This window comes from Sapajus apella, unplaced genomic scaffold (genome assembly GCF_009761245.1).
Source record: "Sapajus apella isolate SASKATOON/1434 unplaced genomic scaffold, GSC_monkey_1.0 scaffold30, whole genome shotgun sequence".
Lineage (NCBI taxonomy): Eukaryota > Metazoa > Chordata > Mammalia > Primates > Cebidae > Sapajus > Sapajus apella.
This window is the reverse complement of record NW_022436970.1, coordinates 16,030,485-16,055,499: the sequence shown is the minus strand read 5'-3', so window position 1 is coordinate 16,055,499 and position 25,015 is coordinate 16,030,485. Positions and strand designations below refer to the sequence as shown.

Below are 25,015 nucleotides of genomic sequence, written 5' to 3'. Positions count from 1 at the left end.
GGGAACATGAGTGGGCACTCAGTGGGTTAACCAAGCCCATCTTTCAGCATGTGCTTTCCAAATGAGTTTTGCTGTTCTCAAAATCATTGTATGTGTACTTTATGGAAAGACATATATATAGATTTGGGGATTTCCAAAATCTTTGTAAAATTTTCTTCTCAAATGTCATAGACCTAGCACAGCAAAATGTTTAATAAAGTTTATTTTCTGTTAAAGAGATCATGCTTTCCAATTTATTTATCAAATGCTTATTTTTTCTTCTATTTAATAAACCAGAGCCAACATATTATTGCCACATTAATTTTTTATCAACAAAATTAGCCAATGCTTGCCAGTCACCTATTATCATGCCTGCAGCACAGAGAACACACTAGAAATGGAGGTAATTATGGGGCCATGTATTATGTTTATCCCTGGACTAAAAAAAGAATATATGTTACCAGCTTTCCATCTAAGAGAAATGGATTGAGTAAATTGTATTTATTTTCCCTACTTTACCACATATCTGAGCGTTACTTTTTAGATATCAAACTACATGATCTAATTATAAGCCACATGTAAATAACCTGTTTTTTTACCCAAGCCTGTGTACTCCTTCCTTATATTGTTTTGAACTTAACCCTCTTAAATCCTCCACATTTCTCAACTACTAAAAGGTATTATTTCACCATTCCATATAACATCCAAGGAGGAAATCTCTAATATTGTGCGTATTTTCAAAATTGAATTAAAAGGCAAGTAAAGAAAATTAGTAATGAGTGACTAGACACCTTGTTAAGCTATAATCCAGGCTTCTCCAATTGAACCTAAATGATAGATGTGTTGCCTGCAAATAATTATTTTAGATGAAGATATTCTAAAGATCTATATTTACATGTATCTAGCTATAATATATTCTATTAGTGAATATATCATGGAAGGCTGCTTAGATTTTGAGTTTGAATTTTTTTTTAAATCTATTATTATAACAGAAGGAGGAAATCAAAGGTCATGTCCCAGCTTTTGTTTCACCTGTATGACAGAGCGATTCCCATGAGCCAATCTTCCCTTCGGGGCCTTATGACTCAACCGTGATTGAGAAGGACATCGCTATCTATTAAATATACTATATTTGGATCATGAAGCAAGTAGTGTAAGCTGTCAAATATAATTTAGAAAATGCTAGTGGTTTGTAAATATGACTTTTTAAAATAGTACAAAATAAGTATATTCTTAACAGTGCTTGTCAAGAGGGAAAAGAAATTGCCAGCCTGCTGTCTTTAGAAAGCATATGTGTCACAATGACTCTCAATAGGTGATGTGCTTATATGCACAAATGTGGTGTGTGTGTGCGTGTGTGTGTGTATGTGCGAGCACACGTGTGTGTTGTAGAAGGAGAGGAAAAGGAGTACTTAGCAGAATCATCTGGAGACATTTCAAAATATACCTTCCTTCTTTCAATTAGGGCTTCATCCTACAAACATTTATCAAGTGTCCATTAGGAATAGACATATTTTGGTACACGCAACACCCCTATCCTTTAATATCACCCCTTCAATAAAACACATATTTGTGGATGTACTGGCACATCTCTGGAGGTGAGAAATAGTGTATGCTGTGCTTAATCTGTTTTATCTCTACAAAAGTCTTCCTTATCTTCAACTAATTAAAGACTCTTCCATGCAATATCCAAGGAGGCAATCTATTAACATATCTACTTTCAAGCTAGAAAACAAAAAAGTGAGACGCCAAAAATTTGAGACATTTCTTCAAGATTACACAGCTAGTCATTAGTAAAGGTAAAGATTTGGGCTCCAAAGAGCAGATGAAAATGCGTGCTGTGGACAGGCAGATGACCCTGGGGGAGAGAGAAAAAGGAAGCCGGCAGGACTGAGCCAAGCATGGCCAGTTCTTCCTTCTCATCAGTCAGGGAAGGGACATGCCATCCTGGAGGAATGTCCAGGATGAGGGGCAGAGGGCAGTGTTACCCAAATACAAGTCCCTCCAAAGGGAAACACCAGCCCATGATTTAAGATTTCCCTAACAGCAAATACTTGTTTGGAGGGGAAACAAATACCTGGATGAGCACCAGAGCAGTGCGCAAAGCAAGGTTCGGTTTGTGGGCTCTTCTTGAAAGATGGAATGCATATTTCCTCTAGCCTCCCTGTTTAATCATGCTTTATTATGCCAAGTTTACTTGATACTTAAGAGAGAAAAAACTTTAGAAACCCAAATTAGCACACTTAGCACAGCCTAAGGAAGAAAATTCAGTGTGTCCACATGGCTGTGCTCCCAACTCCTTCCTGTTGATTGTATACAGTGTACGTATAATCTCTCCATCTCTCTCCTCATGCCAGCACATAGCAAAGCACTCTGGCTCTCTCCAGTGGGATTCTCACAGCCATGACAAGGTCATCCTCCTTCTCTCAAGACTAATTTTAAAATTCCAGTGTGTGTATGTTTGTGTGCATGTGTATGTTCTATTCTGCATGTACCATTACCTCATTACCTCCTTCTTGTTTTCTTATTCCTAATTTTTTTTTTTTTTTTTTTTGGAGAGGGAGTCTCACTGTGTCTCCCAGGCTGGAGTGCACGGGCGCGATCTTGGCTCACTGCAACCTCCGTCTCCCAGGTTCAAGCAATTCTGACTCTGTCTCCCAAGTATCTGGGATTACAGGTGCATGCCACCACACCAGGCTAATTTTTGTATTTTTAGTAGAGATGAGGTTTTGCCACATTGGCCAGGCTGGTCTCCAACTCCTGACTTCAAGTGATCCGCCAGCCTGGGCCTCCCAAAGTGCTGGGATTACAGGTGCGAGCCACCGCGCCTGGCCTCCTCTTTAATTATTATCAGCACTTCCTACACCAGATTTCACACTACAAATCTGTTTTGTTCTCCTTAAAAAATGTGTAAATAGGCCTGTTCAGAGATCCAAAGAAAACTGAAATCTTCCACAAAGGTTAATAAAATAGTTGTTACGACATATAAAATATATGGGGATTATCCATTGATTTTGCATGTAATATCCATGGCAGTTAGCTCCAGAATTCTGGAATTGGCTTCTCAATTACTTTCAGGCTAATTTTGAAATCTAAAAGGAAGGAAAAAAATTAAAATTGTCATCCTCCAACTAAGAAAAAGCTCCAGGAGTCCCAATGCCCCCAAACACTCACTCTCATTTAGGTATTATAAAGTACATTGAATGGGTGACTTAAATGAAAAATAGTAATAATTCCACAATTACAAAATAATAGAGACTGTATGCAAATTTTTGTAGGCTCTTTTCCCCCCATATTCCAGAGCAAAACTGAGCCACTGTCTAAACTCTATTGGTTTTCTCCTCCCCTGAGACAATGTACAACATCACAGCGTGAATCCAGCAGGGTGCAGGACATCACACACAGAGATCGTTGCTTCTGAAGGGTTTTCAGGTGCCCAAAGACAGGCTGCAGGTGGTGCAGTAAAATTCAGAAAAGCACCAGAGTATCATACATCCTGATTCAACCATTCTATCTGTACAAAGAAAATGGGATCCTCGCATAGCATAAATTGATTTGTTTCTATGCTGACTCTTATTTTATCAATGGCCTGTGGGCATGTGCAAATATTTTTAGATAGGTCAGTATCACATGCATACACACCACACATGGCAGACAAAAATTGCCACCTACCAACCTTCTTTAAATAAACAAATTCGAACAAGTCAAAACTAAAGACGGTCAAGGAAAATGAATGTGTTGTTATAATTAGGTAATGCTTTCGTAATTCCATTTGGATATTTTCCACAAACTGCAAGTAGGTTAAATCCCAAAGCAAGATCTGCATTTCTCCCAAATGCAGGTGTAGCTGCAGCCTGAGGGAGAGGCATCTTGCTGCTGCAGCCAGTTCCCGGGAGGTCTGCATTACACTCTGAGCCAGGTCTCCCTCTACTATTCCAAGAAATCCCCAGTTGACCTCAGAAAGAATCACACAGCCTCTTTTCAGAGAAAATAACAAGCCAAACCATTAAATTAGATGACGGCGCATTTATCTTAATTTTAATCTGAACGTGAATTATCAAGTTGTCTAACAGAGTAAAGCTTTCGTGTTTGCATCCCTAAGTTATCCTCATTGATTTTACTCTTGTCATTAGTATATTGCTTGAAGGACTGAGCCAAAACATCTGGAAAAACGCATAAGAGTAAATATGGATCTCCTCTAAATTTTTGTTTACATCTCACAATTATTTTTTTTTAAAAAGCAAATTCATCAACACAAAATCTTGTAACAAATATTACACAATAAATTCAATGTTAAACGTGGACTACTTTCAATTAGAACTATATTAATGCAACTCAGTTCACAGTCCTCATTTTACTTTGTCAGATCAGAACCACCCATCAAAATGGAGGCCTGCAAGTAAGAGGAGGAAGGGGGAGGAGACAGAACACAGACATCTTCTGAATGGCTTTGGTGACAGGCGGGTAGGAGTCACTACCTGCCATTTGCATGTAAGTGTTTTTGTTCCTCTTGTTTATTGCTCGTATTTACTCATGTGTGCCCAGGTATGTATTAAGTACATCAGAATTTAATTTTCTATATATAATCAACACATCCCACAAAAGGTTTGAAGTAGGTGCCATTCACATTAAAGAATGTACATAATTCACTCTTAAAAGCTGAAAACTTTTTCAAACTATACTACAAGGCTACAGTAATCAAAACAGCATGATACTGGTACCAAAACAGAGATATAGACCAATGGAACAGAACAGAGGTCTCGGAGGCAACACAACGTATCTACAACCATCTGATCTTTGACAAACCAGACAAAAACAAGCAATGGGGAAAGGATTCCCTGTTCAATAAATGGTGTTGGGAAAGCTGGCTAGCCATGTGCAGAAAGCAGAAACTGGACCCCTTCCTGACACCTTACACTAAAATTAACTCCAGATGGATTAAAGACTTAAACATAAGACCTAACACCATAAAAACCCTAGAAGAAAATCTAGGCAAAACCATTCAGGATGTAGGTGTAGGCAAGGACTTCATGACCAAAACACCAAAAGCATTGACAACAAAAGCCAAAATAGACAAATGGGACCTAATCAAACTCCACAGCTTCTGCACAGCAAAAGAAACAATCATTAGAGTGAATCGGCAACCAACAGATTGGGAAAAAATTTTTGCAGTTTACCCATCTGACAAAGGGCTGATATCCAAAATTTACAAAGAACTAAAGCAGATTTACAAGAAAAAAACTAACAAGCCCATTCAAAAGTGGGCAAAGGATATGAACAGACACTTTACAAAAGAAGACATACGTGAGGCCACAAACATATGAAAAAATGCTCATCATCACTGGTCATCAGAGAAATGCAAATCAAAACTACATTGAGATACCATCTCACGCCTGTTAGAATGGCGATCATTAAAAAATCGGGAGACAACAGATGCTGGAGAGGATGTGGAGAAATAGGAACACTTTTACACTGTTGGTGGGAGTGTAAATTAGTTCAACCATTGTGGAAGACAGTGTGGCGATTCCTCAAGGACATAGAAATAGAAATTCCATTTGACCCAGCAATCCCATTACTGGGTATATATCCAAAGGATTACAAATCGTCCTACTATAAGGACACGTGTACACGAATGTTCATTGCAGCACTGTTTACAATAGCAAAGACCTGAAACCAACCCAAATGCCCATCGACGATAGACTGGATAGGGAAAATGTGGCACATATACACCATGGAATATTATGCAGCCATCAAAAACGATGAGTTTGGGTCCTTTGTAGGGACATGGATGAACCTGGAAACCATCATTCTCAGCAAATTGACAGAAGAGCAGAAGATCAAACACCGCATGTTCTCACTCATAGGCGGGTGTTGAACAATGAGAACACATGGACACAGGGAGGGGAGCACTACACACTGGGGTCAGTTGGGGGGAAATGGGGGAGGGACGGTGGGGGGTGGGAAGCTGGGGAGAGATAGCAAGGGGAGAAATGCCAGATGTAGGTGATGGGGAGGAAGGCAGCAAATCGCACTGCCACGTGTGTTCCTGTGCAACAATTTTGCATGTTCTTCACATGTACCCCAAAACGTAAAATGCAATAAAATAAATAAATGGGAAAAAAAAAAAAGCTGAAAACTTTCTAAACACACACACACACACACACACACACAAGGTACCTGGTTGCAGAAGTTGCCCAAAATGTGGTCACCAATGATTAGACAGTAAGAATCAAAGTAGCTCAGGAAAGACAGTTTATTTATAGCCACAGTGGTCCAGAAAGCATAACAGACAAAAGGGAGCTGAGAGGACCCTGACGTCATGTTAGCATAGGTGAAGAAATGTGTAGAAAGAAGACAAATGACAAATAGTTGAAAGACAGGAAAAAAAGTACATGATTCAAACACTTCAATGTGGTCACCATTATTTGTACTACTTCTACTACTATTTGTGTTATTTACGTACATTAAAGACCAGTTTTCGAACACATTCAATGTAAAAACTTAAAGCAGCAAATAAGAAAGTTAGTGTGATTGGAGCAAATGGTTTGTGAAAGGAGTACTAATCAAAAATAAGACTAAAAATAAAAACTGGACCCAAACTTTGGAGAATTGGAAATCCAAAAATAATAATGTGTTTAGATCTTAACCTATAGGTAACAGGAGTCATTAAAGGGTTTTATGCTGTAACGTGTGTAAAAGAGATGTTTCCAAAGTGTTGAATTTGTAGTGGTGTTAGAGGAATAAAACTGGGAAAAGGAGACAACTTCAATCAGATAAGTGAGGTGTGTTCATTCCAATGCAAGACAAATAAAATTTTTATGAAATTCTCTACTTCAGTTTTGAAAAAGACAAATGGATGTTGACAAATCAAGGCATAAAACAAAATCTGAGGCATCAGGGTCAGAAATATGTCTGTGGTATTTCTTTTAGTCAGGCAGTTCAGAGGCAGGGCCCTGTTCAATAATTAAACATCTGTTCTCAATGCACTCTATTGTGTCACTCCAGAGTATCCAGGAAGCAAAAAAGACAATTGTAGGTCACTCAGTTTCAATTGGAAAAGAATTTTGACCAATGAAGTAAGCACACAAGTAATCTCTCCCAAAATTTTTGCAGAGTAGCTGGAGTCAGCGCTGTGAGTGCGGCAGAGAGCAGTAAGGGGACACACTGCGGTGGCATGTGCTGGCAGGTGCTTGGGCCTGCATGCTGCTGCAAAGTCAGGATTGCAAATCACACACTTGGGAGGGAGCTGACACTTTATCCTGAGATGCCACGGCCAGCATGGCCAAGGTTTCTCTTGCATGGCTGTGACCCAGAAGACACATCTGGTCAGGCACAAAGCTGAGATTTCTGCTAAGGTCGGTCAGACCAGGAAATACTGTTTTACTCCATGGTGTTGAGGGCCTCAAAGAGCCTCATGCTTATCCAGCTTTGCTTAATACCTCCCATGCTCCAGAATGATCAGGCGACTCTCCCACTCATACCCCAGCCATGATGTCATCCCCACCTCCACCTGACTATAACCTTTCAGGTATTAGAAAGGAAACAACCTATTTATTTTCAATTAATTATGAAAAATACTTAATTTGTTATTTGTATCATCATCTCATTACATGAAGGACTTGAGCCAGAATTCAGAGATATGTATAAGAAAATGGGATAATAAATAAGTTGGAAATTTTAAGAAAAAAATGAAGGAAGGAAAATAAGACAATAGAAATAAAAGTCATAAAAAGATGATATTACAATATAAAGTATGGGTTGAAGATCCATTGAGTCAGGCTCATTGGAAGAGATTGGATATTAAAGCTTTAGAAACAAGTAAATGCGAGATTGGTTGATAAATCTATGGACCTGTATTCACTGCAGGTCATTGGAAGAACTGAACTGAAAGTAAAACGTAAGTCAGTAAAATACCCAGAATAGAAAGAGATAAGTAAGCTAAGCAGAGCCTGCTATGGTGATTGCTGAGAAAGAGGAATCATGACACCGTGCATTCTCGTGGGGACAGGGACCCAGCAGGAACAGCCCTGCCACAGTTCACAAAGCAGGTGGGGTGAAGTGGAATTTGAAATTTTTCCAACACATCTATGGCTACCTTGTCCAGGTCGCAGGCTGGGGAATGTAAGTCTAAAATTTTCCAAATCTCTCTCTCAGCCTCTTGGCAACCAAAGCAAAGTAAAGAGGAAAATCATGACACTGCAGCAGTATTTCACAAACTGGTATCTGACTGATGCTGTTCTGCCAGACATTAATTATCATGTCCCATATACCACACACACGATGTAAGAAATATTGGCAAATTCAGGATTTAAATAAAGTGAATGTTTGTTTCTTCTTAACTGTTCAACTACACATAGCCATCAATGTGATGGTTACCAAAAAAGGGGCCAGCAAGCTTTTTCCATGTGCCAGTTAGTGGTCTGCTTAGAAAAGGACGCTGCAGAACACAGTTTGGGAAGTAATGACTTAAAAAACTAATGATGGGAAACCCTCAAAAAACTGTGTATAAAAGAAACATACCTCAACAAAATAAAAGTTATAGATGACAGACCCATAGCTAATATCATACCGGATGGGGGAAAACTAAAAACGTTTTCTCTGATAGCTGAAACATGACAAGGATGCCCGCTTCCACCACAGTTATTCAACATAGTACTAGAAGTTTTAGCTATAGTAATCAGACAAGAGAAAGAAATAAAAGGAATCCAAACTGGAAAGGGAGATGTCAAATTATCCTTGTTAGCAGATGATATGATCTTGCATTTAGAAAAACCTAAAGATTCCACCAAAAACCTATTAGAATTGAATAACAAATCCATAAAGTTGCAGGATACAAAGTCAGCACACAACGATCAGCATCATTTCTCTATGCCAACAGTGAACAATCTGAAAAAGAAATCAAGAAAGTAATCCCATTTATGATATCTACAAATACAAAAATTAGCCAGGTGTGGTGGCTGGTGCCTGTAATCACAGCTAGTGGGGAGGCCGAGGCATAAGAATTGTTTGAACCCGGGAGGCAGAGGTTGCAGTGAGCTGAGATCATGCCATCATACTCCAGCCTGGGGAATAGAGCCAGACTCTTGTCTGCAAAAAAAAAGAAAAAAAAATAGGCCAAAACTATTGTCTGATTCTCTAAATATGTGGTTTTATAGTGGTCTAACTTGATCTAAGACTTCCAAAATTTAGAACAATAAGAATAGATTATTACATGCACTTCAAACTTCAAGTCATCTTGAAGAAATATGTTAGCCTGATATCTAAGCTAAGATATCCTACAGCTAAGAGTTAAAGCTCTTTGGAAAGCATTTGCAGATAATCTACACCACTAATTAAAGACAGATTGATTTATTTTGTGCCTAAACAAAGAAAAAGACTAGGATTTTAACCCCTTAATAAAATTTATGGATTTATGCTTTAATAGGAAGCTCTGAAACTTACCCATCAGGTAGGTAAAGGAAACGTTGGCAGAAAAGTCATGTATCTCAACAGCAATATCAGATCCACTTAAATAAAAGGTCTCAAAGTTTTGCATTATCAAGCTTATAAATAAGTATTTTCTACTAGAGAATTTTAAAGCAGTTGTTATATACTGTCTATTTAAACCATTTAAAACTTCTTTCCAGCTTGCAGTCAAAGGACATCTAATTTTAATGAAGGTAACTTCTTGGTCTACCTCCAAGATAAATTGAATTAAAAATGTAATCCCAAGTAACTAAATTAGTTAACCTGCTACATTGAATTTTTGTGATAAGCCAATTATATTTAGAGAATGCCTGCCAAAAAATAATGACTAGATTTTCAGAGAAATTGATCTTGGGCCATTCTTACTGATGCAACTTTGAGAGCGGGGCCACATGCCTACTGAGGAACGGCCAGGTTTTGACAGTCACACTTTGTTGTCAGCACCAGAAGAGTCTCCCTTTTTATTCTTATGTTGATAGAGCATCCAGCATTCAGAACAGTATTATGTCATTGAGAAATAAGGTAAACACAGAACCCGAATATGGTTCTATTTGCCCCTTCTAAAATTGTTATTATCAAAGAGAGTGTGGAGGTTTCTATCTGAGCCTAAAGAGCTGACCAGGGCCCAGAATAGCAGCTATTATGAGTTCTTATAGCCAAGCTCATTCCTTCCTGATGCAGAGTCAAAGACTTACCTACCATCTGCAAGAAACAGTCCTATCTGTCTTACATTATCCTCACACTTTGTGTGTTGTCTAGTGTCAATATTGGTGTCCACACTTAACAGGGAGCCCAGGCTAAGGTAGAGCCAATGGCTAGAATCACAGTCCATATGAGCTCCCTGCCTACCTCGGCAGAGCTTTTCATGAAACTATGCCCATGCCTCCCGGCATCACATGAGATGGAGGAGCATCAATCACTTCTTCTGAGTGAGCATAACCAATTTCCCCATTCTGCTGCAACTGTCAGAGTCTTTTGGCCTCATTCTGTGATTCAGGGCCCTGCTATTTTTATTCCAGGAATCAAACGGTGACAAGAAAAATAACCAAAAATTTATTTTGGTTTTTAACAAAGTAAGAATAAAATCATGTAGCAAAAGACAACCTACAATAATGTTAGCACTCTGAAATGGGTTTTTTTGCAAGTTGATACTCTGAAATATGTCCTGAGGCTTTTCTTGGATAAGATTACATACTGGTCTCTGGCCAAGTTGCTATGAATCATTGCAGGAGGCATTGAGGTCTAGGTTCTAATCTTCCAATACCTCTCTGTAAAAGCAGCCTATCACACAGTGCTCTTGGGTTCTCTGAGCTTCCGAAGCAAGTGAAAAGGAGACACTGTTGCACTGATACTCTCTAGGGAGTGAACTGCCACCCCCAACATGCTGTCTTCCTTCTTATTCATCAATGCCTTCTGTACAAAATAAGCCAATGATAAATCCACATATATTGAGCTCCTGTTAAATTCAAAGTGCTCTGCCAAGAAAGAAGGATAAGCCATTTTTCCCACACTCAGGAAGCTAAAAGGCAAAGTTGGGGTAATAGATATATATTTACATATTATGGTGTATGTTATATATAATTATACATTATACATATTTAAAATATATTATAAATATATCTAAATATATTTTATAATATATACAATATATATTATTACCCCATATATATGATAATAAACCTATAGGTTTTGGATTGAGTCTTGGGCTTAAAGCTAGGCTTCATCACATGCTGCCTTAGTCACTTGGCTTAACATTAAAGTACAGAGGGTGTTCAGCACAATGTTTGGCCCAAAGTAATTCCCTAACAAACTGTAATTATTATTCATAATATATCCAGAAAGTGAGAGGTCTTTGAGGAGCATTGTTGGGCTAACATATATCAGTAACTCTTGTAGACACATAATTTAGACATTGACTCCTTCATAAGTCTACTTAGGCTGCAGAGGGGTGTGTGTGTGTGTGTGTGTGTGTGTGTGTGCGCACGTGTGTGTGTGTGTGAAGTCATCCCCTGAAACGTGGCAAAATTCCCATAACTTATAAATATTATAGCAGGACTGGGTTCAAACCCTGATGCTATCTGGCCCAAAGCCAGATACCACCACAGAACACTGGTGCTACAGTCTGGAGTTACCCTGGCCAATATGGGAGCCACTAGCCAATATGGCTATTTAAATTTAAATTTTAATTAAGTTAAAAATCAAGTTCCTCAGTTGCACTGGCCACATGACAAAGGCTCAAAAGCCACACGTGGCTTATGACCACAGTGTTGGATAATAGAGATATTATAACATACCTATCAGCACCGAAAATTCTAGTGGTAGCACCAATCTAGATATAAAGATGAAAAGAATAAACCATTTTTTACAGGCCAGAAAAATAATGGTATCTGTTAAGTTAAAGCAATGATAGAATGAAGAAAGTGATCAATCTGTATCCCTGAGTAAGGCTGTGATAATTACTATGAGCATAATTAAATAAAACACTCACTTTCACCTTTAGGTCTCTATTATGCAGGAGTTAGGAAGCAACTAAATTCCTAGAAGTTGCTGTTATCTGTCTAGTTAACATGCTTTCATCAAGCTCAGAGAAGTGTTCTGTTAATGTAAGTTTGCCTCCATTTCTTTAGTAAAATGCTACCAGTAAAATAAAATTGTGTGGAACAGTCAAACAAGGTGTTAGAAATATCACCATGGATGCAAGCCAGTATCAACTCCTTTGCAGGTTTACTTAAGCTGTTAGCTCTTTTCTTTGGTGCTCAGTTAGATACTTGTTTGTGTTTTTTTTACTTAAAACAATTGAGTAGAAATGACCAAGTGTTTGAATTAGCCTCCTTTTCAAGAGTTCAGTTTAACCAGCTTTAAGAAAAAAATTACTTGTAGAATAGAACCATCATTTCATTTTTATTCATTTGCTTAATCAAGAAATATTTGCAAAAAAAAAAAAGAGAGAGAAATATTTGCTTATCACCTGCTCTGTATCTATCTGCTGCTGGGCTGGATGCTAAGGCTGCAAAAATGACCCAAAATAACCTGGGCCCCTAATGCCATGGCATTTATAGCTTCCAGTCTTCTCTCACCATGGAATATTTAGATTTTACTGCAAAAGATTAAAAAATGTATAGGAAATAATTTAACTGATATCTAGCAAATAATGACATATCTCAAATACAACAAATTAATCACCACTGGAATATAAATTCTTGCTCACCATTCTCTCTTTCCTCTTCCTTACTATGTCTCTGCCTTATACTACAAGCCCTGTAAATATTATACTTATTCTCTGAAAAAATTCAGGTATAAAGTTCTTATTTTTTTTTCATGGATGGGGAAAAAAGTACCAAAAAACCCCACAATTGTTGGTTCAAGTTTATACACTATGTAGAGATCCTAGAAATAGAAGTATTGCCTGGCAAGGAAAGCCAGAACCGGACACAGGTTAAGTTTGAAGTCGTGAACACAAATTTTATTCAGGAACAATTACAAAGGAGAAAGAAAACCAGGTTCAATTTCAAATATAGCAAGGACAAGTGGGGATTTATAGCCAAGGATGATGGTGACGTCAGAGGATGGAAAGTTACTGAGAGAAAACATCAGGTATAATGGGGATTCTGACTCAATCAGCTTCACAGGATTCTTGGTGAAGGTGGGCCAGGATGATCACATACCAAAGGTTATGGGGATGAAGAGTTTGACTGAAAAACCACATTCAGATATTTGAAAGTCTGCTTCCTATTTCACTACATTTAAATTATAAATGCAAGTGAGTTGATACCAATGCAGCATGCCAAAGCTGAGTTAAGTAGCCAGAAAGACTCTAAAAGTAAGAATCCTTTCATTTTGTCAAATTTTGCCAATAAGAATTCTTAAAACAGTGAGCCTACAAAAGCCAATATGATTGAACACTGTTTCATGGTCTATGCAGTCAATTTGCATCTTCCTTATGGCCTGAAGACAAGTGGCCATGAGCAGTGAGCATTTTTAACTACAGTCTAAGAAACCATACTGTTTCTAAATGCAATATAATGGAAAATTCCACTGAGAAAGAAAATCACAAGTCAACCTAAACCAGTAAGATAATATTAAAAGGACAGAGAATAGACAATATCAGTAACTTCATTTTTATGTAACACATCTCTATCATGAAGAAGCAAATTATCTTGGTATTATCTGAAAAACTGGGAAGACTAAGGACACATGCTAAGCAAGAACTAGTCCTGTTAAGAACATTCAGAATAGAAGCTGCTAATCTTAATAGCAACTGTTCTTTTTAAAAGCTGTATATTCAACATTCTGTGTGTTTGACTTTGGTTAGAAGAGGTAAGAAAATAAGAAGATGACTAACTATTTAAATATGAAATAAAATAATGCAACAATTGTGCATATCTTTCTTTCCCAGGACTTCACACAATCACTTCAAATGCTGCCACAAAAAAGGAGAACATTTTGGTATAGAAAGAAGATTCATTTGTAAAGAAAGAGCAGGATGCAGTTTCCAAGAGATATAGGCAATACATTCGTTTTTCTATGAGAAAAATACAAGTTATGTTGCATTGACTATAGATGGCAAGACAACTAAGGGACCCACCAGACTTCTCCTAATGAGTCTCATTTTACCCTCAATTTTTCCTCTTCTAAATATGAAACTTGAATTTTTGTCTTCTTCCTTTAAACACTTTTGGTCATACATTAGTGGTTTCCAGTCAAAACTTTGCCTTCTTAATCTCAAATTCATCAAGCTTTAAGTTTATTTTGAAAACATTTCCCATCAAATAAATGTTTTAAGCTCTCTCTGGCCAGCTAACTTTGTTTGCTCCCAAACAGTTCTTACTAAAGTAGCCTTTCTTATTCATCTAATCATCCTGTCATCATAAAGTTCCAGTATTATTTTCTAACAGTTGAGTACAGTGCGTATTCCTTCCCCCAAAGAATTCCTAATTGACCTTAAAAGGTAAATAATATACACAAGTTATGGTAAATAACAATAGAAATCAGTAAATTACACAATCACCAAAGTCCTTTTTCTGGATAGCCAAGGTAATCAGAAAAGTCTATTTTTAGAAAAAGTGGCATTTAATTAGGTTCTCAACAAAGGAAAGACTAGAGAGGGAAGACATTCTATACACAATAAAAAGAGAAATGATAACTGTTAGGACCAAAGGCAGAAATGACATGCACATGTTATATTTCAGAAGGCAGTGATAAGCCAAATTGGCTTATATACTCAAAGTATATTTATATGTCATACTTGGCTGGCTTATCAATGCCTTCTGATGGCTGCAGGGAAAGGTTTTCAAAACTTTCTTAATGACTGAGTTTTACTGGCCTTCTTTCTAGAATGTTTAGGACTGGCAATAACTTCCCTTCAGTGATATAAGTACATTCATGTAAAAAAATTATTAGACCCAGGGAAATGTTATTGTTTCTAAACAACATTCTATATTTCAGGATCTTCAAAATCCAGGTAAGAAACACAGTGAAGGACTCATTCACTGCAAGTTTGGCCCCATCCGTCAGTACCAATGAAGAGAGACAAATCAAGATAGAAAGACATCATTACCGTCTCTATTGATAGTGGTATTATGTAGTAATGAATAAAAATAACTCCTTTACACAGTGCTCTACAGCTATTTCATATACTCGTTTCATTCTTGCAATGACCCAAATTTAAGTGTCGTGTTTAAACCTAAGTTGGCACACGTTAATAACTCTACTTTACTAATGAAAAAACCCGAGGTTAAGTTACTTATCCTTGGTCGCCTTGCTGTCCAAGGCTGAGCCACACTTCTTAAACCTGGCCTTTGGAAACCACAAGTGCTCTGCCACCAATGCCCCTAAGACCAGCAAAGATCCTAGAACTGTTTAGTACTAGCCAATGAAGTCACAAGATTCTTTTGTTCAGATTCTTCCCTAAATGACATCACCCATGGCTATAATGCAGAACTATGTTAATCATCCCAATCAACTGCACAGCCAATTAAATAAGAATATTAGAATATCATACTTGACTGTCCTATAATCCATGCCATCACTATGCACTTCTGCCTGGTCAATTACACAGCTCATTCATAACATCACTCGCAAGGGGCTGGATCGCCGTAATTCCTCACCATTGCAGGGAGATGAAGTTTTCCTGACTTATAATAGGTAAGTTGTTTTTAATAAAATTACCTGAAGATACAAATGTAAATATATTTCCACCTAGAAACATGTTCTATTATGATCTTGTACACGTACAAAAGACCTCACTTTGTTGTATATTTCTTCCATTAACTGTCCAATATACAACATTTACAGAAATAGTGGTTAGGGAACCACTCAAGTTGCTGCTACTTTGCAAAATGATTAAACAACTTCAGGTTTTGGAAAGATGCACCCAGCACACATTAGATCTCCTCTGAGTGCTTACCTTGCACACAGCAAGGTTAACTCTCCACATAAAATTAGAGGGTTGAAATACACCTGTCTTGACATTGTAGTCACCTACTGAGCCACATCTACAGAGTGTATACTGAAAACAATGGCCGAGGAAAATCAGGGTGTCTCCCCCTGGAAAAATCCATACAATATAAGAGGGAGAAAGAGAGAGGGAATGGTAGACTCCTAATCAAAGTTTGAAAGGTTTCTTAACTTTCTTAGAGACTAATAGCACAGCAGAGATTGATTTTCAAAAGGGATCATTAATTTTCCTTAATTTTAAACTAAATCTCAAAGTATATTTTATTCATATTCAGAATAAGGATAAATGTGAGATCAAAAAGCAATAATGCAGACCTCACCAGTGCCTAGCCCCTGAGGGAACCATTGCATTGCATTTTTTATGTCAGCCGACCTTTTCTTTTTAGTATTCATGAAAACTTAGCAAATAATCACATTGAATTGATTTCAGGGACATGTATCCATTGCTTCCTGCCTGAAATGTGAAGCTCAAGCATGGTTATCTGACACAGGAATGCCCTTTCATTCTGTCTTCAGTAAGAGCAACTGTATAGAACAAGTAAATGAGCAACCCGATGAAATCTCCCATCCCACAATCTGCTCTTGCCTTGCTATTCAATTCATCTCTCTTCATCTGCACAGGGCTCTTGTTCTACTTCAAAGCAAGCTCTGGGGCTATGGAGGAAAATTCAGGTACAATGAACAGAAACCACTTCACTTGTTAGCCAAGAGGATATTTAAGGTGCTGAACAATGAAAAGTTAATACAATTTACTATTCAGTCTCCATAAATCACCTCTAACAACTTAAAGATCCTATCAGACACCATGCCCTGCGTTTATGTTGTTTATCCGTATATCATTCATGAGTTTCATGATGACATGCTGAGAAAAACAATACATTACAATGCAAGATTGAATCACTGCTATTTATTTTCACTTTATAAGACAGATGGCTAAGAGATAACTTGTTCAAAGGAAGGCAAAAGACAGTCAAATGTCATGGGCTCAAGATAAGCCAGCTGGCACTATCAACCACACTAGGCAGGCAACCAATTTATAATTCAACTGTTGGAATGTTTACCATTGAAACGTTCAACTTCCTGGAGCAAACATTGACCACTTTGCCAGTAATAGGAGCCAAAATGCTGTTATATTCCACCTAGGGGTCACAAAAAGATAAAAGACTAAGCAACCCATCTTATACAAACTCTCACATTTGTCCACAAGAGGTTTCATAATGGGGTAGCCACTTGCAAGTAATCGTGATGTGCTCTGATTTGGAGTACTAAGACTTAGTTTATTCCCATGGCCAAGAGGCCTGGGTTTTCTTTAACTAAAATCATTCTTTTAGCTTAAGGTGTCATTCTCTACAATGTGTTTTCTAAAATGGGTATATGTGTGACTTCGTATGATCCATGCTGAACCAATTTAAAAAGTATCAACTTGCTATCACTCAGCAAAGCAGGAACTGGACAGGGGTTTTTAGGAGACAGCCTGTTTGTAAATTTTCAGAGTTCAGAACGCTAAAGGGGAGAGCACAGGGTGAATTGTTAATATTGGGTCCTTGTGCAGCCAAAGGAGATCAGGAGAACGTATAGTTCTTGGAGCAAGGAAACAATGTAAGTAGACAATTAAAAAAAAAAATAGAGAGCCGGGCACAGTGGCTCACACCTGTAATCCTGGCAACTCAGGAGACGGAAGCTGGAGGATCACTTGAGGCCAGGAGGTCAACACTAGCCTGGACAACACATAGAGACCCCATCTCTATAAAAAAAAAAAAAAATAAATTAACCAGGCATAGTGGCACGTGCCTGTAGTCTCAAATATTTGCGAGGCTGAGATGGGAGAATTGCTTGAGCCCAAGGAGAAAATTAGAAAGGTTCTCACTTTTGGCCTACTTTTGAATTTTGTCCCAGTCTGTAATAATTATAAAATTCAAATTTCCCCAGAACTGATGAACTGCAAGATTAAAAGAGAACCACCACACACAGTGAAAAGACTAACCCCAGGTGGGAAACAAGGAGACCAAAGGAAAACAGCATGTCAAGCGGTTTAGAAATAAAGTTCAGGAAATTCAATATTCACTGTTAATTTTCCCATGAATCCCTTATATTGTTTGCTTTTTTGTCTCTAGCCAGCTGTGCTTTTTAATAGGACAATTATTTGCTATTCAGATGTATTCCAATTATTTCTTAAAAAGAAAAGTTCTATAGGATTATCAAGTTGTCCATTTGAGAAAATTTTTCTCCACTTTTTATTGCCTCATGAAGCATCCACAATGTGATTTTGATGATACATTCTTCATCTTCATTAATAACTATCATGTTAACAAGTAAAGATGTAGATTGTTTGTAGCTTTAGTTCAAGGAGAGATAATGAGAGCTAGACAAACTTGATATGAATTGGAAATTGGATGACATGAAAAGGCCACAGGGTAAGCAGTTTCCAGAGCTGTGGCCACAGAATGAATGACTCAGACATGAGTGCTCAGTCACAACAAGGTGCAGCACAGCCTGCCTCTACTGAAGATGGGTTTTTTAACTTCCAGCAAGGCCTCCAGCGGCTCATTAGCTGGGAATACTCTGGAGAGGAACACAAGGAGCTGTTTCTTTTATTATTCCCCTGAAGAAGCCAAAATATGGTTTTCAATGTGATGCAGACTGGAGACACTGATTTATTCAAATGATTGTTTTAATGTAAGCTACTTACTTGTGCTTTTAGTACAAAATACTTTGAGATTTGTGTGTGTGTGTGTGTTAATGACGAAATTCTCCATTGGTGTGCCTGGGCCTATTCTACCTGCAAGTATAATCAATAGGGAAAGATACTTGGTGACTTTTCTGTCTACAAAATTGAACTAGTGCCGCCATATTTATTTTTCATCAATCTCTTTTGATGGGATTATCAACATGTGTGTAAAAGTGACTTTCCAAGCTTGATTCATTTTTGCCTCTTCTTTAGATGAGAAAAGCATCAAATCCCTGATGAAAACTGCAATGATACTACACTGATTATAACATGCTTACTTACTACATTATTCATTGTGTTCTCTAGATGAATCATATGTTTTCTATTTTTTGAAAGTTCCCTGGAAAAGGTTAAATCATAATGGTTAAATCATAAATGCCCCTTAGTGCTTACCTGGAGGGAAGCGGAAAGTGACTTTCCCACCACAATGCCCTGGGAAATAAGGGAATGACCTACTTTTTACCAAATCAAATGATGTTTTTTTTGATCCTCATCCTTCTTAATATTTTTGGCATATCAAACTGTTTACCACCCTCTCCTTGCCAAAGAGCTTCCCTTGGCTGATGTGTAACACACCCACTTAGTCTTCCTGCTTCAAAAACACAATTGCTTCTTTCTCCACATTTACACACTGACCTTATTCCATGTCCCGGTCTCTATCTGAGCATGTTCCCCCAAATCCAATCATCAATCTAACACTCTTCTCTGACACTTTAAGAAAATACATCCTTGATTTAGTCTCAGTCATCACCTCTGTGTATTTGAAAATCAAATCCTTCTTGACAACTCATCCTTCACCCAATTCTAGGACGGTATCTTTATCATTCTATCACATAGATTTTCTAGAAAAAAAGAATGAGGCCATCATTCTTAACAGAACAACCTATCCAAATGATTAGCTTCCCAAATGTGTTATTTTTCTATGGCCCTCAGGAAAATAGTACAACCAGAAAATTAGTCAAAATAGAAGCAATAAAATATCAGTTTCTCAAAGGATTAGGCTATATTTTTCTTAGCATTCACTGTATTCATTTCCAAATCAAAATCACTAGGGTTCATAGGTGGCAGAGGTATTCCAGTTTCTATGAAATTTTACATGTGAACTATATGCCCTGACACTCCATATCTCCCCTTCCTGACCTTGAAATCAAGAATTCACTCTCAAAGTAGGGTCTTTTACAGGGAACACTGAGCACAGAGGTTGCCTTAACAAGAAAGCCATCCTAATTCTGTCATAAATTAAAGGCAGCACTTCAGAGACTGGAGCATAAACTGCTGCCACTCCATTCCTGAGAGAGATCAATGATCCTTTCAGTAAAACCTGTCTTTTTACTACCAGGAACTAGAAGTTTAGCAAATACCAATGCAAGAATTTAAAAGTTTCATGTGTGGATGTCCTGAAACAGATCCTGGCTGCGTCTGAACGTATGTTTTGTCTTAACAGAGTTTTCCTGCTTCTCCAGTCCTAACTTGAGAAAGTCTCCCATTATGCACAGTTGTCATAAATATTCCCTTCTAATTTACACTGCATTCAAATCAGCAACCATTTACTGAGTAGGTGCTAGAGACCTGAAAATAAATATACCAGAACCTCTGCAGGCTGTGATTCTAAAGGAAGTGTTCCAAGCCCAGCTCCACCATTCAGCAGCTATGTCACCTTGGGCAAGTAATTCACCTCTCTGCCCACGTATCCTCTTCCGTTCCACATGGAGAATAATAGTACCTATGCCATAGGCCAGGCAGTTCTGATGATGGAATGAAACAACTCATATAATGTGAGTAATAATATTATCTTCCTCTTGAGGCCTTGAGGGAATTAAATGGCTGGATACAAGCAAAACAGAGAGAACAGTTTTGGACACACAGCATGCATAACATTTAAACGCAGTCCTCATCATCAGTGGTATAAACAAATGACAGTCCTCATAAATGGCAGTCCTCATCATCATTGTTATTTCCTGGTATCATACAGTTAGTTAAGGAGTTTCTACAAGATTCAGTGGCAAGAACACAGAGCAAGTCATTCTGAGAAGTGCTGTGGCACTGATAAGCAGTGCCCAAACTCTGCCAATAGGAGTTTCAGGGAAATGGCAAAGAAGAACTAGCCCTTGAATGGACACTGATCAAATGAGCCCGATGTCCCAGGCAAACAGTGGGGAGGCGGTGGAGGGCAGAGGCATCCCCAACAAGGAGGCAAGGAAGAGCATGTGGTACTTGCAGGGAGGAAGGGCCCGTTCATATTGTTAGAGGCAGGGAGTGCAGACAGGTTAGAAATCCCTGCAGGGACAGACATGCACCCCTGTATCAGCCACACCAAGGGGTGGGCCTTTTTTCTGGAGTCAACAGACACAGTGAGTAATACGATCAAGTCATTTTTCCCCTATCCGGAGTACTGGAGGTGTCACAGCTGAAGGTGAAGAGATCAGTGAGGAAGCTGGGCAGTAGCCATGGCAGAGCATGAAGACAGGTTGACCTTCTCAGCAGAGGAAGGCACAAAGACACAGAGACCATCAGCAGAACAGATGAACACTGGCATGATGGGCCTGTGTCAGAAGACCAAATGTAAATACTCAGTCCTCTCATTCTGTGATCTGGGACATGAACAGTCTCTTCAACAGCTCCCATCTTGCAAAAGGGAGTTCTAATGTGTACACCATGAGATTGTTGTAAGCCATAAAACACATAATGTGAGTGGTAATGATCCTCAATCTGCAAAGGTCTGTATGGATGTGCAATGTACATTATCTCCAAAGTACATGATTTCCCCGGAATGATTTGGGATGACTGCCTCATGAATCAGGGCTCCACACTGCTCCAGTGATAGATGACTTTCTCACCTCAAAAGCTGTGAATTATTTTTCTCAGGGGGACTTCTTTCTTAGAAGGATCTTCTCCATTTTCTTTTTTTTTTTTTTTTTTTTGCAAAAGAAAAAAGTCTGTATCTTTGGTCTTTAGAACTGTGCACCCTGGCTTGCTAAGTCCCTTCTGTGTCCGATGTCATTATGCTTGTGCGTGCATAAATGCATGTTATTCCTCCCACAGGCTCTCTTGTGATCTTGATCATCAACCAGCTTCTAATCACACCAGTCAGCAGAGGATGACTAAGAAGGACTGAATGGGTTCTTATTGCCATATAAGGTCTGAGTGTAGAGAACTCTTCTACATTTTCTGGACATCTAACATGTAATGGTCAAAAGAGGGTAAAAGTTATAAAGGAAGATTTCCTGTTCCTTCAGTCATTGTGGCCATGGCAATACACATTCAAATGATTTAAAGTGTGACCATTTGGAAAATGATCCCTCGCAGCTTGTTGCAGTTGTACATATATATTTCTATTACATATGTCTATCAAATATTTGATATATATGTATATATCTTTGAATTATTATTCCTCTGTATTCTTTATGTCATTATAATTCCACCAAAAATGCTCTAAGAAATTATTCTGGGGTTAGAACACAAATAATGGACATTTTCAGGCATGATGGCAAATAGGGATATGTTTATATCTTTTGTTTGTTTGTTTACTTGTCAATATAAATCTCTCTGTGCCAGTTTTTACTGATCTCTTAGCTCACACCTACATATCAGTTCTCAGCTTAGTAAGACTGGAGCCAGAAAGTCGTAAGTATTTCCCAGGTATCCTCGTGATCTGGCCTCCTGTTGGATAGGGGGCAGCAGCAGAAAAACAAAAGGCTAGCAGATGAGAGATATCTTTGTCCTTTCTCCCTCCTTCCCTCTCTCCTTCTTTCTGCCTGCCTGCGCCTCTGGTGGGGTCTCTGGAAGTTGCGGCGTTTCTGGTACTCCTCTGAGGCCCCTCTTCCATGGTTCCAGTCCTGGCTAAAGTGTCCCTGTGGTCGGGGGCCCCTTCTTGCAAGTTTCACAACCATTTGGGACTCCTTGCAGCATGTGGCACCTATGCTTTGGGTTCTGATAACACCAGCTCCTCCCTTTTCCTCCTGAGATCCGTTGGCAGTAGTAGCTTCCTGATGTTACCAAGCTCTTGCTACCCACTTTCTGCTCTTTTAACTCCTCTAATTTTTTTATTGTATTTGGGCTCTGGGGAATATGTGCACATCCTGTATCCTACAGGATTGTTGCATAGGTTCATACATGCCATGGTGATTTGCTGTCTCCATCCCCCCGCCCCCATCGCCTACATCAGGCATTTCTCCCAGTGTTATCCCTCCCCATCCTCCCTGTCCCCCCACTGTCCCTCTCCTTCCCTCCCCTCCCCTCACCCCCCAACCTAGCCCTGTGAGTGTTGTTCCCTTCTCTCTGCCCAAGTGTTTTCATTGTTCAACATCCGCCTATGAGTGAAAACATACGGTGTTTGGTTTTCTGTTCTTGTGTCAGTTTGCTGAGAATGATGGTTTGTAGGTTTATCCATGTCTCTACAAAGGAGACGAACTCCTTATTTTTGATGGCTGCACAGTATTCCATGGTGTATATGTGCCACATTTTCCCTGTCCAGTCTATCATCGACACGCATTTGGGTTGGTTCCAGGTCTTTGACATGGTAAACAGCACCTCAATGAACATATGTGTGCATGTGTCCTTATAATAGAATGATTTATAATCTTTTGGGTATATATCCAGTAATGGGATTCCTGGGTCAAATGGAATTTCTATTTCTAGGTCCTTGAGGAATCGCCACACTGTCTTCCACAATGGTTGAACTAACTTACACTCCCACCAACAATGTAAAAGTGTTCCTATTTCTCCACATCCTCTCCAGCATCTGTTGTCTTCAGATTTTTTAATGATCGCCATTCTAACTGGCATGAGATGGTATCTCAATGTGATTTTCATTTGCATTTCTCTAATGACCAGTGATGATGAGCATTTTTTCATGTTTCTTGGCCTCATATTTGTCTTCTTTTGAAAAGTGTCTGTTTATATCCTTTACCAACTTTTGAATGGGTTTGTTTTTTTCTTGTAAATCTGCTTTAGTTCTTTGTAGATCCTGGATATTACCCCTTTGTCAGATGGGTAGATTGCAAAAATTTTTTCCCATTCTGTTGGTTGCTGGTTTACTCTAATGATTGTTTCTTTTGCTGTGCAGAAGCTATTAAGTTTAATTAGATCCCATTTGTCTATTTTGTCTTTTGTTGCCATTGCTTTTGGTGTTTTAGTTATAAAGTCCTTGCCTATGTCTGTGTCCTGAATGGTGTCGTCCAGGTTTTCTTCCAGGGTTTTTATGGTGTTAGTTCTTATGTTTAAAACTTTAATCCATCTGGAATTAATTTTTGTATAATGTTTAAGGAAGGGGTCCAGTCTCACCTTCCTGCATATGGCTAGCCAGTTTTCCCAAAACTATTTATTAAACAGGGATACTTTCCCCGTTGCTTGTTTTTGTCTGGTTTGTCAAAGATCAGATGGTTGTAGATGTGTGGCATTGCATCCGTGGCCTCTGTTCTGTTCCGTTGGTCTATATCTCTGTTTTGGTACCAGTACCATGCTGTTTTGATTACTATAGCCTTGTAGTATAGTTTGAAGTCAGGTAGAGTGGTGCCTCCAGCTTTGTTCTTTTTGCTTAGGATTGTCTTGGCTATGCAGGCCCTCTTTTGGTTCCATATAAAGTTTAAAGTGGTTTTCTCCAGTTCTGTGAAAAAGGTCAATGGTAGCTTGATGGGGATAGCATTGAATCTATAAACTAACTTGAGCAGTGTGGCCATTTTCACGATATTGATTCTTCCTAACCATAAGCATGGAATGTTTTTCCATCTGTTTGTGTCCTCTCTTATTTCCTTGATCAGTGCTTTGTAGTTTTCCTTGAAGAGATCTTTTACATCCTTTGTTAGTTGTATTCCTAGGTATTTTATTCTCTTTGTAGCAATTGTGAATGGCAGTTCATTCTTGATTTGGCTCTCTTTAAGTCTGTTATTGGTGTATAGGAATGCTTGTGATTTCTGCACACTGATTTTGTATCCTGAGACTTTGCTGAAGCTGCTTATCAGTTTTAGGAGATTTGAGCTGAGATGATAGGGTCTTCTAAATATACAATCATGCTGTCTGCAAATAGAGACAATTTGACTTCCTCCTTTCCTAAGTTGGGCAAGTTCTCTTGGATAATATCTTCAAGAGTGTTTTCCAACTTAGATTTGTTTTCCCCATTACATTCAGGTACACTGATCAAACATAGATTAGGTCTTTTCACATAATCCCATAGTCCACAGAGGCTTTGTTCATTTTTGTTCACTCTTTTTTCTCGAATCTTGCCATCTCATTTTGTTCGTTGATTTGATCTTCTATCTCTGATATCCTTTCTCCTGCCTGATCGTTTCGACTGTTGATACTTGTGTATGCCTCGCAAAGTTCTCGTGCTGTGTTTTCCAGCTCCATTAGGTCATTTATGTTCTTCTCTAAGCTGGTTATTCTAGTTAG

The 25,015-nt window shown here is 38.5% G+C and overlaps 1 pseudogene; it reads left to right on the top strand.

Moving 5' to 3' along the window:
* Window positions 1-376: 376 nt before the first annotated feature.
* LOC116561687 lies at window positions 377-15,013 on the top strand (annotated as a pseudogene).
* The last annotated feature ends 10,002 nt before the right edge of the window (window positions 15,014-25,015 follow it).